Here is a 13,217-nt window from a genome sequence, read left to right as displayed (position 1 = left end):
ATTGTGCTCAGGGCATATTACTATATTGGGTGACATGCCAGTGTTCAAAACTGGGTCATCTGCATGCAAGGCAAGTGTCTTACCTGATGTATGATTTCTCCAGCCTTCACTAAGCTGATTTTTAATGATACATATTTGAAGTATCTAAAATGTTATACTGTAGAATTGAGTTAATAAAAATTACCAATAAATAAGTCGGATAAAGGAAGCACTGTAATGAAAATGCCAAAACTAGATTGAATAGGAGGAATTGCATTTGACATATAAAGCATTGTTAAACTATTATTGCAACTTAAATGAAAATGTCATATTCTAAAATAAGCATCTATTTGAAATAATATTTAACATTACAATTGCGTGTGTGTTTATCTTCTCAGATACATTTTACTCTGTTTTGGAATATCATCTGTTTGGGACTCAGTAACACTTTGGAATTTTAAAGTATGCCAGCCCTCCTAAAGGTAGGAGACATCTAATTACCTCAATATCTCCAATAGGTATGCATTTAAATTCTCTCACTATAAATATATATATATATATGTGTGTGTACAAATATATAAAGCTTTGTTCATATATTCCTCTGTAAAATATCATATTAGAAATTAGAATATTCATATATATACATATGTGTGTCTATATATAAAATTTTGTTCATGTATTTCTTTGTGAAACATCAGTTAGAAATTAGAATATTAATTTATATACATATGCATATATATATTGCACTTACAAGTAGTTAATTAAAATATGACAAAACCATGGGATTTGTTCATTTCTTTTAGCAAGAATTCAATCTTGGTGTCCTTCATGGCTATTTTATTACTGTTTCTATTTACATGCAGATTTGAGAAGACCAGGTGGCTCTGTGTCTTCTAAAGTACAAAAATTGATTCTCTCCTATATTATTTTTATAACACTTCTCCTAGTCTCTCATAATTAGTGGAGATTACTTTTGTTAAACTGGATGTGTCTCATTTCAAAGGCAAATGTCAGATGAAGTTCTGACACAGGAAACAAAAAGCCAGTGTTGCATGCACATTTTCTTATCTTTATTAATATTAATATGGCAGAGTCTGGTTCAATTGTTTCCTGGGCAGGCAATTTTAGACTGCTTTTCCTCTGCTGATGACAGGCATCTAAACTCTGAAATTCAGACACGTATAGTTAACCTTCTAGAGACAATAATTAAAGCACTCCCATGACACTTCCTGCTTGGTAATTGTAGGGTGTATTCTTAGCCTGTATTCAAAACAAGCTTTAGGTTTGCACATCTTGATCAGTGATCAATTAAGATTAACCATCAATAGAATAGTTCAGAAAGAAAAGGTTCAAGGGGTAAGGCAAACCTATGATTTAACTAATGTGCCTGCGTGGATATTGCTGTGATATTTCCTCAAACTCTGCATACTCATTTTTAATAAGTAGAGTTTATCTTTTCTCTGTTTCTTTTATGAAATATGCTTATTCTAAAACACCATACTTGGATCTAGTGTTGTAGCACTTCCCGGCATACCTGAGTCAAGAGTGACCTGAGTAAAAAGTGAACAACTTGTAGGCAATTACTTTTCCAGGACTAATTTTTGTTGTTCTTGGGCAGGAGAAGTTTAATAGCAGTGCTCTGCAATGTAGGAGGCACTCCTTTTGATAGTCAACCTGCCAGTGGTGTGACTGGTGGTTTGGTACTTGGCCTGGTGTTGGTGAGGCCATCAGGGCTACGGCCTGTGGTGTTTGTACTGGACAGTCATATGATATTAGAAATAGCAATTTAATATCTCAAAAACAACTTCTTAGTCCCTACTGTCACCGGTTTATCCTTCATTTGGTTCTCATTGATATTCAAAAATTAATATAAAAATGTTCTTTATAAAATCTCTATTGTTCTCATGGAAAACTAATTTTCCAATATTTTATCATGATAGAGTAAGAGGTCAATACTTTAAAATAAATTCCCATTACAGACACCTTGTTATTTTCACAACTTGATGTCTATGAATATATCAAACACATTTTAACCTGGAATGAAAGAATTATCAATAACAGTTAATACCACATCATTCTTATTACTAAGGAAGGATGTAGCATCTTTGTCATTAAAGCCTAGTAAAGTATTAAGATATGTGACGATCCAAATAAACTAGGAGGGAAGCATATAGTTTCCAAATACCCTTTGGTTTTTGCTATTACCACCAGTATACATTTTGAGCTGGTCATAAAGTTTCATAAGGATAAAGACAACAGTGGGAAGGACGCATTGAAAAAAATTAGATTGTACACTTATTTTTGATCAGAAGAAAGTTTAAATTCATGTGGAGGAACTTTGAAAACAATGGTATGAAATTGTTTTAATGTGTTTTCGTCTACGTCACATATAGATATAGTCTCAATGGTGTGATATAATTAAATAGAATGATATGTAAGAACATTGAAGATATAGATTTTATTTAGGTCAATCACATGATTGAATTTTGTGTCTTTCAGTATTTTAAATATAAGTAATACCCTGGGTCATACAATTTCATATTACTTTCTTTTCTAGATTTATCTTTGAATAATCATAAAAAGGTCATCTATGTACCCTTTGAAATCACACTGTATTTATTGCTTGTTGTGTGTGTCACCATATCTAAGATTGCCTAACATATAGTTTAATCACTTTTACTGTCATTCCGTTGCTCATCGATTTGTTCGAGCGGGCACCAGTAATGTCTCTCATTGAGAGACTTATTGTTACTGATTTTGGCATATCCAATACACACGGGCAGCTTGTCAGGCTCTGCTGTGCGGGCTCCATGTTCTAGGTAGCTTGCCAGACTCTCCGAGAGGGGCGGAGGAATCGAACACGGGTTAGCCATGTGAAAGGGGAAAGCCCAAGCGCTGTGCTATAGCTCCAGCCCTATAGTTACAATTTAAAAATTAAATAAATGATAAATAATTTTCTTCATATGGCTACATAATAGCCCATTTATTGAAAACATTTTAGTCCCAATGTGAAATATTTGTGATAAAGAAATTAATTTAGAATGAGGTTGAAAGAGGAGGGAAACATAGAAAACATAATTTCTTGGCTGGGTCTCCTTATCACTGTCAGATGTTGCCCCCCAACAATGAGGAAATAAGCAAAAACCCAATAAATCCAAAGAAAATATCTACTAGAAATACATGGGACCTATATATATGTATATACATACATATACATGCATATATATGCACACATATACATATGTATATATACCATCACATATTTTACTGATTATCTAATACATAATTCTACAAGAATTTCAGTGTTCAAAGGCATCTATGATTTAGACATGTTTGAAAACACTTCTGGGTTTTTACTGACCAACAGCTTTAGTTTTCCTTTAAAATTTTCTCTCTTGAGCACATGGAGAGAAGTTCGGAGGTGATAGGGAAGATTTTGGAAATGAACACAGAGACTCATAGAGAAGAAAACAAATCTCGAATTGAGCTTTGAAAACCTCAGCTGTGAGGGCATTGGTATGACTCACAGGTCCTGACACCAGGGAACACCTCCTCTCAGCAGTGATGAGGTGAAACAGAAGCTGATGGAAACACGGAGGGTAGCAACAGATCTGCACAGCCAGGAGTAGATTTGAGCATTTCTGGTTTTAGTGCTCACAGACTCCTGCTGAGTTGACAATAGGGTTCAAAAAATGAATCACAGTGCCATCTGTTTAAAAAAGAAATGTACTTTGTAAGACATTAGCACTAAAAATCATTTTGTAAATGTTGCTAGTGTAGTTTTTCCCTGATGGGTTATTGTTTGGTTTGCAATTAGCACATCTGAAGAAAATAAATGCTGGGATAGCTCTAATTTTTGATAATTGTCAAAGGTTAGTCTTTGGGGATGTGCCTGTTAGATTTTTCACAATGGACCTGTCATTGGGAATTATGATTCATCATCTCTACAGAATAATAAGCACGGAAAAGAAAGAAAAAATACAGAGGGAGACTTGACTATGTTCACTTAGACTCTGCAAGGCTTTCTTTTCAGAAGAAAGAAGTGCTCCAATTATTCCTGATTGCTGCAAACTTCCTGGGTCATTAAAACGGGTTTTCAGTAAGTAGAGTCATTAGAAAGAATAAAACTAAAAAAAAAATCAATTGTTTCCTAATTTTCTGTGAATTTCCCACTGAGTAACTTACTATTTTATTTATCAATATTAAAAAAATAAAAATAAAAAACTGTAGTCCACATGATGGTCTTAAAATCTTGCAACTCACAGATCCAAAGGTCACCTACCTGTGCCTTTATTTCATGCCACACATTTTTTAGTTCATTTGAAAGGGTTCCTTCCTTCTGTGGACTTAAAGATGGTCTTCCTTAAATAAAGAAGAAAAATCAACATTTCCCTCTTGGATTTCCCTTTTTCTGATTCTAAAACAATGCTGTTTGCGTCTTGCTTCTTTGCTTGGATGTGTAAAGTTGTCATCAAGATCAGGGTGGTGTCTTCGGGTCCCTTTAGCATTTGTTCAGTGCATCAGCAAAACACACATGGTCTTTGTTCTAAGAAAGAAAAGAAAAAGCTGCAGGAAAATCTCAGCGAAGGCTCAGTTATGGTCTGTGGGGCAACGATCCATAATTTACTTTGCAGATGTCTGTGTAATTTAAGCAGCAGGCAGAGCTGCCACAGGGCTGTAGCTGCTCTGGGGAAGGGATACCAAGAGGCTCATAAATCATGGTGAGGATTAAAAGCAATGAGCATTCATCTTCTTAACCTCGTAAAGGCGGTATCGGAAAGTCAAGGATTAGAACACACAGAGCAAAAGATCTTTGAGCAGGCATAAAAGGTGTCCGAGTTCGTAAGGCGAATATCAAATTAGCATTGATCTATCATTTGCAAGTCAGCAGACTACAATTTTTAAGTTGACTTTTGTGAAGGAGCCCTCTTTCGTATCGAAATATATTGAATATATGACATGACATAGGGTGTATGAAAAGTAGGGACAAATCCTATGGAAATGCGAATCATTGTTTTTTAAAACATGATTCTCTTGGAGAGTATATGGAGAATAACCTATAAAGGTCAATATTAAGAGATGAGTTTAACGAAATGTTTTAAACCGTGAAATGTCATGATAAAATCCAAACTTCTGAGTAGTTAAATGAAGGAAATATAGACAGCTGGTCTCTCTTATAGCACTTAGTAAACAAATGGCCTGTTACTAATTGTTTTTAGTTGAAAAATTATTCTAATCAAAGTCTTTGGATGCAAATGAGTAAGTTGTACACAGTCAGATTTCATTTTTTATTGAAGATCAGAACTTTAATCAAATTTTAAAGCTTTAGAAGTATACTAGTTTTTTTATTCTCCCTGTACTCTCCTAAATCAGGCTCATGATAAACTAAACTTGGCAATTTTGTAAAGAGACCAGGAAAAGTAAGATAATAGCACTGTAGCACTGTTGTCCCATTGTTCATGGATTTGCTTGAGCGGGTACCAGTAACATCTCCATTGTGAGACTTGTTACTGTTTTTGGCATATTGAATACACCACAGGCAGCTTATCAGGTGAGATATTCTCGGTAACTTGCTGGGCTCTCCGAGAGGGACGAAGGAATCAAGCTTAGGTTGGCCTCATGCAAGGCAAACGCCCTACCCACTGAGCTATTATTTCAGTCACTTATTCAAGGGGAATTATGAGCCAATCATGGTGACGAAAATGAACTCCAGTTTCTGATTGACTCTTTAGTCTAATAATATTAAATATCACTTGTCAGTAACACTTTTAATGAAATCAATACCTAATTAGCTAATTTATTTGAGATGAACCGTGATGAGGCTAAACCTATATGCTTAATAACATATAGAGTTATATTTAACTTTGGAATGGGTTTTTGTGTTTATAATTAAGCACTACTTTTTTGACATTTTCCAAAGTAACAAATGACCTTTAAAAAGAACCAGAGTAACATAGGCAGTATTGTGATTTGTGTTTCTTTTATGCTTGAGTGTACCAGATCTCACACACTATAAACTTTGCCAGCTAACATCACTGTAATATTCCCTTTGTCATGGAATGTTACAGTAATCTCTAATGCAGTTTAAATATCTTTTTAGCTGTTTCTCTTCCTTTTACTGAAATGATAATGAACTATTGTATATTTTGCTTTATAAGTATACAGTGATTCTCAACATAGTAAAATGCACTTATGAATGGTAGACATTTGATTCATTTTTTTCTTTGTTTTTGAATAACACAAGTTTGCATTTATCTAGAATAATTTAGAGCAAGAGAACATATTTGTCTGGAATAATTTAGAGCAAGGGAACAGATTTTGATCCAAGCTAGTCTTCTTTGCCACATAAATTAAGCTGGTACCATGATAAGTGCATGATGGAAAACTCATTGCTTATTTTTAGATCAAAAATTGATTCACATTGTCATCGTATCACTACACATTTAACCATAAATTTATGACTATTTGGATCTACTAAAAATAATTAAATGCCATTTAGAAAGTGCAAACATTTGCTGTTTGCTGCGAAACTTTAACAATAGCTCTTATTCCAGCAAAACAGGTTTTTACTGAAAATTAAACAGCAGAAGAGAATCATATGGGAGAGCATATTCATGGTGACACCCAAGATATATTCCCAAACCCAAGGCTTGTGATAGAAAGTATATTTTAGAGCACTGCTCCTGGTTTCTTGTGGTAGGGGGAAAGACCATCACATTTAGCAGGGATACAAAGTAGATATATTCGATACTTTCCTGATTCCATCCTGCTAATGTTCAAATAGACTTATGATTACAAATTCTTAGTTTCAACGTTTTACATGTTTGAATCAATGAATGAACATATTAGGTAGCATGACTCAATTTAAAAATGATACATATTAAATATTATCTGGAAATGAATATTGCAAACTAAATGGTGAAATGTACATTGACATCAGAAAATTTGATGGCATATAATACTTTGGATGAGAAAGAGAGAGATTCTGGGTTTCTATCATCTTGATTTGGTGGAGGATAGTTTCCCATTGAGAATGTGAAATCTGAACTGCTTTTGAAGAATTGGAGACCAGAATGTTACACAAACACACACACACACACACAAATACACACATGCACATACACATAATATATATGTATCTATATAACAATATACACACATATATTAATTTCTAGAGTTCACTGTAATAGAAATTCTATGACATTAGACCAATACATTATATATGAATGTCTATAACCATATTCTTAGTATCTGCATCTATAACCATCTATATGACTATTTTCCCAGATTCCTTAGTTTGTGGTAGCAGAACTGTAAATGCAAACAAGATCAGTCTAACACTAAAGAATACTCTCTAGGCAACAACTTAATTTTCATAAGTACCTTTTAGGCAACCAGGTACAGTATCAGATCATGCTGAATCAGATATCAAGAAGAATAAAGATTTAAGATCTAGATCCAAGATGGCAGCAAAAGGAAGACAAGGAAATGAGACAAGCCCCAAGCTTCTCATACAAAATGAATAGTACTAGATGTGATCTTGCTAAATGAAATAATTGAGGAAATGAAAAAAAATTACTAGTCAATTTTATCTATAAGTGAAATACAAGTAGCTGAGGCAGATTAAGTCATAACAGACAACAAAGCTAAACCTTTACTTTTTGCTTTTTTCTGCATTTTAATATTTCATTTTATTTTTTGTTTCATTTATCTAATTATGGATCACATGATGAACTCTTGGTAATATAAATATCATGTCATATAGTATGGCTTTAATGCAAGGCATAAATATAGGTTAATATGGAGTGACAGCATTGTTTTCTAGCTTATTAGTTTCTTTCTGTACTCCATCGCTGATGCATGTGAGAAAGTCTACTGAGACTAAGAAGAGGCACAAGTCCTTTACTCATTCACATAGCAGTTCAACTCCATTAATTAAATTAATACTTAGAAAACATATATCCTTCTGTTTTATACATTTTCTTTTCACACATCAGTAGCCTACTAATAGTGTCGAACATTCTCAGTGAGCATTTTTTCGAGGTTTTTTTTTTTTTTCAGAAAATTAAGTAAAATCTTTTAAACTATTTGGTGTATATGATAAAACAGAGGAATAAATATACTTTTAAGCATGATGTTTATTCCAGTATTCTATGTTGTTTTGATTCCATTCTTTCTCTTGCCACAAAGGGACACCTGTTTTCTCTGCAGATTTTTGAAATGAGACAGAAGTCACATACCCTATATCTTGTGTCTTAGAGGAGAGAGAAAGAGAGAGAAAGAGAGAGAAAGAGAGAGAGAGAGAGGATGTCTGTTTTTCAATTGTGGAAACTGTACTATCATTTTTGCAAGCAGTAGGCAGAGGACACAATATTGCATTACTATTTCTATCTGATAATATCATCATCACACTTCATTTCATAACAATACGGATCTTCTCACCTCATTTCATAAAAATATGGGTCTTCTCGAAGTCAGTGAATATTAAAACTTGAAATAATTGTCTCAGGCTAATAATTTTGTGTTCAATCTAATTCTCTGACCTTATTCCAAAGTCCTCCATTCTTTTCTGAAGCACAATAGATAATTCTAGAGAATACTCTGTTCAGACCCTCTGTAACTTTAAGTGCTCTTCATGCCCAGCTATTGCTGTTAGCTTTGTTTGGAACTTCTCACCCTGTGTCCCACGATAAAAAATTCATTAAGGGGGTCCGCTCTGCTGCTGATTGACCACAATCCAGAGGCTAGCTAGACGACTTTTGGTACCAGCAACTGCTTCCAGCAATGTCTCTAGACTGTGAACTAAGCCATAGCCCCATGCGGCCGAGGAGGGGAAAGATCTTTCTCGTTTTTTTTCCCTTTTCAGGGAAAAGCTGTGTGGCGTCTGCCATATTATGAGGAGCATTAAGCAGGTACGAACTTGGTGGCATGGGAAGAGAGAAAAAAAAGAGGTTTGAGCTTGAAACAGTGGGACACGTGGGCGATCTCAAGCTGGGGTGATACCGGTGTACGCTCCGCCAAGATTGGACCTGGGTGGCCACACGTTTGTGCAGCCGCTCTGCTGCTGATCCACCACGATCCGGAGGCCACCTAGACTACTTTTGATACCAGCAACTGCTTGCAGCAATGTCTCTATTCTGTGAACTAAGCCATAGCCCCATGCTTCCCCAGGAAGGGACATGATGCAATTTCTAACATAAATCTCCCTGGACTTAATTACTAAAATACTAAAATACAGAAATGCTAAACCTTTATATCTCTTCATTCTCAGCAATGGAAAACTAATTATCAAATGCTTCCTTGTCAGAAGGGCTGTTTTTTTGGGGGAAACTCCAACAACAATAGTGAATTTTGTGTTGAAATATGGAATGTAATCAAAGTAAAGAGAAAATGAAGTGAAATTTATCAGCTACACAGGTTGAGGTGGGGAGATGGGGGTTGGGAGGTATACTGGGGGTTTTGGTGTTGGAATATGGGCACTGGTGAAGGGACAGGTGTACAAGCATTATATAACTGAGACATAAGCCTGAGAACTTTAACTTGCCACATGGTGATTTAAAAAAATAAATATATATTTTTTAAAGAGGGTGAAAAAAAAAGAGGGTGAAATGTGACTCAAGTAGTAGAGTAAAAGCATTGTGTGTGCAATTGTGAGTTCATTTCTGTCTCCGCGTCATATGGCCATTCCTAGGTAGCCCCACAACAAGAAAATTAAAAATTAGCCTATTAACACTTAATGTCTATATTTGGTATTTTATTGCAGTTTGAAAAATCTCCTGTTCTTCTCTCACGTCTTTTTTCCCTGTGTTCAACTGACCGTTTGCAGCCAAGAATATTATTGGCCTTCTTTTAATTACTTAACTTTCTGACCCATTCATCAAGGGGTGTCATCTTATTTTCCATTGTTAATGGAATATTTTATTCTGTTCTGCCTATATCTCATAATATTCTACCCAACTTTCAGATCGCTGACCTTATTCAGGGAAAAATAAAATGGAAATAGATGAGGTTAATCTCAACATTAAGATAAGGTAAATCTGAATTATAAGCAACAATTAAATTGTATTGGATGTTCAGCTAATAATTTAGGATTAGAGGTATATCTATCAGTGACACAGAGATTCAGAAGAATTAAGTATGATTCAAATATATATTAACATGCATTAGAATTTTAAGTGGTATTCAAATTATTAAAGCATATAAAATTAACCATTCCATCACAGTAAGGTAATGAAATGATTTGTGATAACAATCATTTTAAGTCACAATATATCACAAATTGGGTGATAATATTGAACTTTTCCAATAGCCTAATATAAATCTAAGTTCACTTAGAAATAACAGAAATCACTCTCCTACCAGAAGGTAACATTTTTTTTTCAGAAGGTAACTTTCAATACCTATGTAAATGCTCATAAACAAGTTAGGAAGCAGAAGCAATGAGGACAAGGGGTGAGGCTATATGTAGTCACTGTTGCATGCTATCTACCTGAGTTTGTTCCACAGCATCACATACAATCCACCAGAACTGATCTCTGCTCTTAGAGCCAGAAGTAATTTCTAATCACCACTTATTGTGGCCCCCAAACCAAAACAAAACATAAAAATAAGCAGACAGATAATACACTTCATCACAAGAAGCACAAACACTCTTTCAGGGAATGAAATTCCATGAGTGACCTGTCAAAAGACTTTTTAGGAGTACAATAATATATAAGGAAATATATTATTGCTATATAAAGGGACTATTGATTCTAGAATATTAACACATACTGGTTGCAACCAGAATATTCAGCATCTACTTTACTATTCTAGGAATATGGAGCCTTGACATACTCAGGCATTCGGAAGCCTTAGCAGAAAAAATCACACCATGCCTGTGAGGTCTCTGACATACATCACTTGACTCTAAACTTAATATTTTCTCTCTTTTTTTCCTGATACTTTGTTCCAGGTGAAGTTAGTTATCTTTGAGTACCTCTCATTGAAGAAAACAGCACACTTAAAGTTCTAAGCTCAATAATTTGGAAAGAGAAGTTTTATCTAGTGAAATGTCCCCCACATGAAAACTTATTTGCCATGACTGCCAATTCTAGAGTGAACTTAGCACCTTTTAGTCAGTAAATGAATACATTTCACATACTGAAATTTATCACACACTTCTAAAAATATATTCATTTGAATCAGTTACAGGTCCTGATTTTTGTTTGGCATGAAAACTGAGTGGAGAGTAGTGATTTTTATTATTCAAACAATATGCATCCAAGCAGCCTTACTTGTGGAAATAAAAGAAAGCATCGATTATTGATTATAGATCATTGGGTAAGAATAAAATATTGTTCATGCATTCTATATTCAGAATCTGAGAATATAGAAACTATTTCCTATAAAGAACTCTCCATACACATCTAGCACTGTAGCACTGTCCTGTAGTCCCGTTGAGCAGGTTCCAGTAAAGTCTCCATTGTGAGACTTTTTACTATTTTTTGGCATATCTAATATGCCATGGATAGCTTGCCAGGCTCTGCCATGTGGGCAGGATACTCTCAGTATCTTGCCGGCATTTCGAGAGGAATGGAAGAATCGATCCCGGGATGACCGCATGCAAGGCAAAACCCCTACCCACTGTGCTATCACTCCAGGAATATACACATCTAATTAGGTGCAAAATCTCATGACATTTGGCTTAACTTCTTTTCATCTTATTGTTGAAGTATGAATTCCTGCTCCAGCTAGACCTCTACTCTGAACCATGTAACTGGGTGGAGGGTATCAATGATATTTCTTAGTCTCACAGTTTCATAAACTGGAGGAGGGATACCACTATTCACAGGGCCACGTGGGGGTTGATTTCGGGGATATTGACTAAGCAAGGCCTGTGGGAGAAAGCCTTCATAATAAGTGAAGGATGAGCTGTGCTCAGGTTCTTGGGGAGGATGTACTTGACAATGTGAATAATCTTGCTTACTGTCACGGAACTGACATTTCCTCCTTGGGGATAATCAGGCATATGCTTGTTCTGTGATTAGAGGAATTGTTTGGCTAAGGGATCTTAGTTGTTAAAACATAATGGGAATAAGAAATTGTTATTAGGATATTCAAGGGCCCTTTTGCTTTTCTTCAGGTACCAGGATCATTGTGTGAGGTCTTAATACTCATCATTTAGCTGCAGGTGGCAGGGTGCTTGCAAGTTATATAGTGTGGGCATCATTAAATACTATTTTTTTAAGTATGAAGTAAATGTATCATTATCTGCAGAGTTACAAATAATTTCTCTAGAAAATATTTTACATTGATCCATCTTAAAATGTAAATATCATAAATGGCAAGATAAATTCACTTTCTCAGTATCATATTTTGGATGAAGAAAAGAATTCAAAAAAATAGTTTCTTAGTATAGAGAAAACACACATTACAAATTAGTTCCTTATTCAAACACTAAAATATTTATATTTTTTGTTTTGAATTGTGTAACCAGTTGAGTTAGAGGTGTGTGAATCGATACTTCTCTCCCTCCCCTCTCTCAAAAAGAGATATTGGATGAAACCCATATACTTTTGGAAGTCCAGATAAAATTATGGAAAGATAACTTAGATAAAGTGACAAATTTATTCTTCTATATCTAATTTAAGCATTTTCTTTTAGTTTTATTGCTTATGGCATATTTGAAATGTGTGTTCCCTGAACCTTAAAAATATCATCAGTGCCAAATATACTTGAATATATGAATATATGATATAACAAATATCATATATTCATGTATTCATGAATAATCTATACATTTATACACATCCATCTATTGATTCATTCATTTATTCAACTGTGTTTCCCAATTTGTTACAGGACTGATTCGGTTGCCTTGGAATAAAGTGGAGCAAACATGTTATATTTCTGCTTCCCTGGACTTACACTGTGGTTGAGAGTGACAGAAAATCAACCAATGAATAATTAATTTACAAAAAATATCAGAAATTGATAAAGTATAATCAACTTAAACAAACAAGCTAATATATTAGGGAGACACTGGAAGCTCAGCTATGATTGATGGTCAGAGAAACCATCTCTGAGGTGAAATGATTTGCACCTTGATACGATCAAGAGACATTTGTATTATAATCCATACAGAGAAAATTGCCAGCAGAAATTAAAGCTAATGAAAAATAACTGTGAAGAACAAGTGTGACCTACTTGGGTGAGAAAGGAGAGTATCTGAATCACTAGGTTGGTGAATCCCATGA

The 13,217-nt window shown here is 34.7% G+C and overlaps 1 protein-coding gene across 6 annotated transcripts in view; it reads left to right on the top strand.

The window, feature by feature from the left end:
- The window catches only part of CDH12 (cadherin 12), a 1,011,811-nt gene that overhangs the window by 340,693 nt on the left and 657,901 nt on the right, over positions 1 to 13,217 (top strand). For 4 of the 6 annotated variants that reach the window (XM_055142975.1, XM_055142951.1, XM_055142989.1 and 1 more), the window contains one exon: positions 378 to 461. The gene's annotated coding sequence lies outside the window, so the exon portion shown is untranslated. Of the gene's footprint in view, positions 1 to 377; positions 498 to 13,217 lie in introns of all 6 variants that reach the window. The other 2 variants (XM_055142967.1, XM_055142959.1) reach the window with 1 other exon arrangement.

This window comes from Sorex araneus, chromosome 1 (genome assembly GCF_027595985.1).
Source record: "Sorex araneus isolate mSorAra2 chromosome 1, mSorAra2.pri, whole genome shotgun sequence".
Taxonomy (NCBI): Eukaryota; Metazoa; Chordata; class Mammalia; order Eulipotyphla; family Soricidae; genus Sorex; species Sorex araneus.
This window is presented reverse-complemented; position numbering and strand designations above follow the sequence as displayed.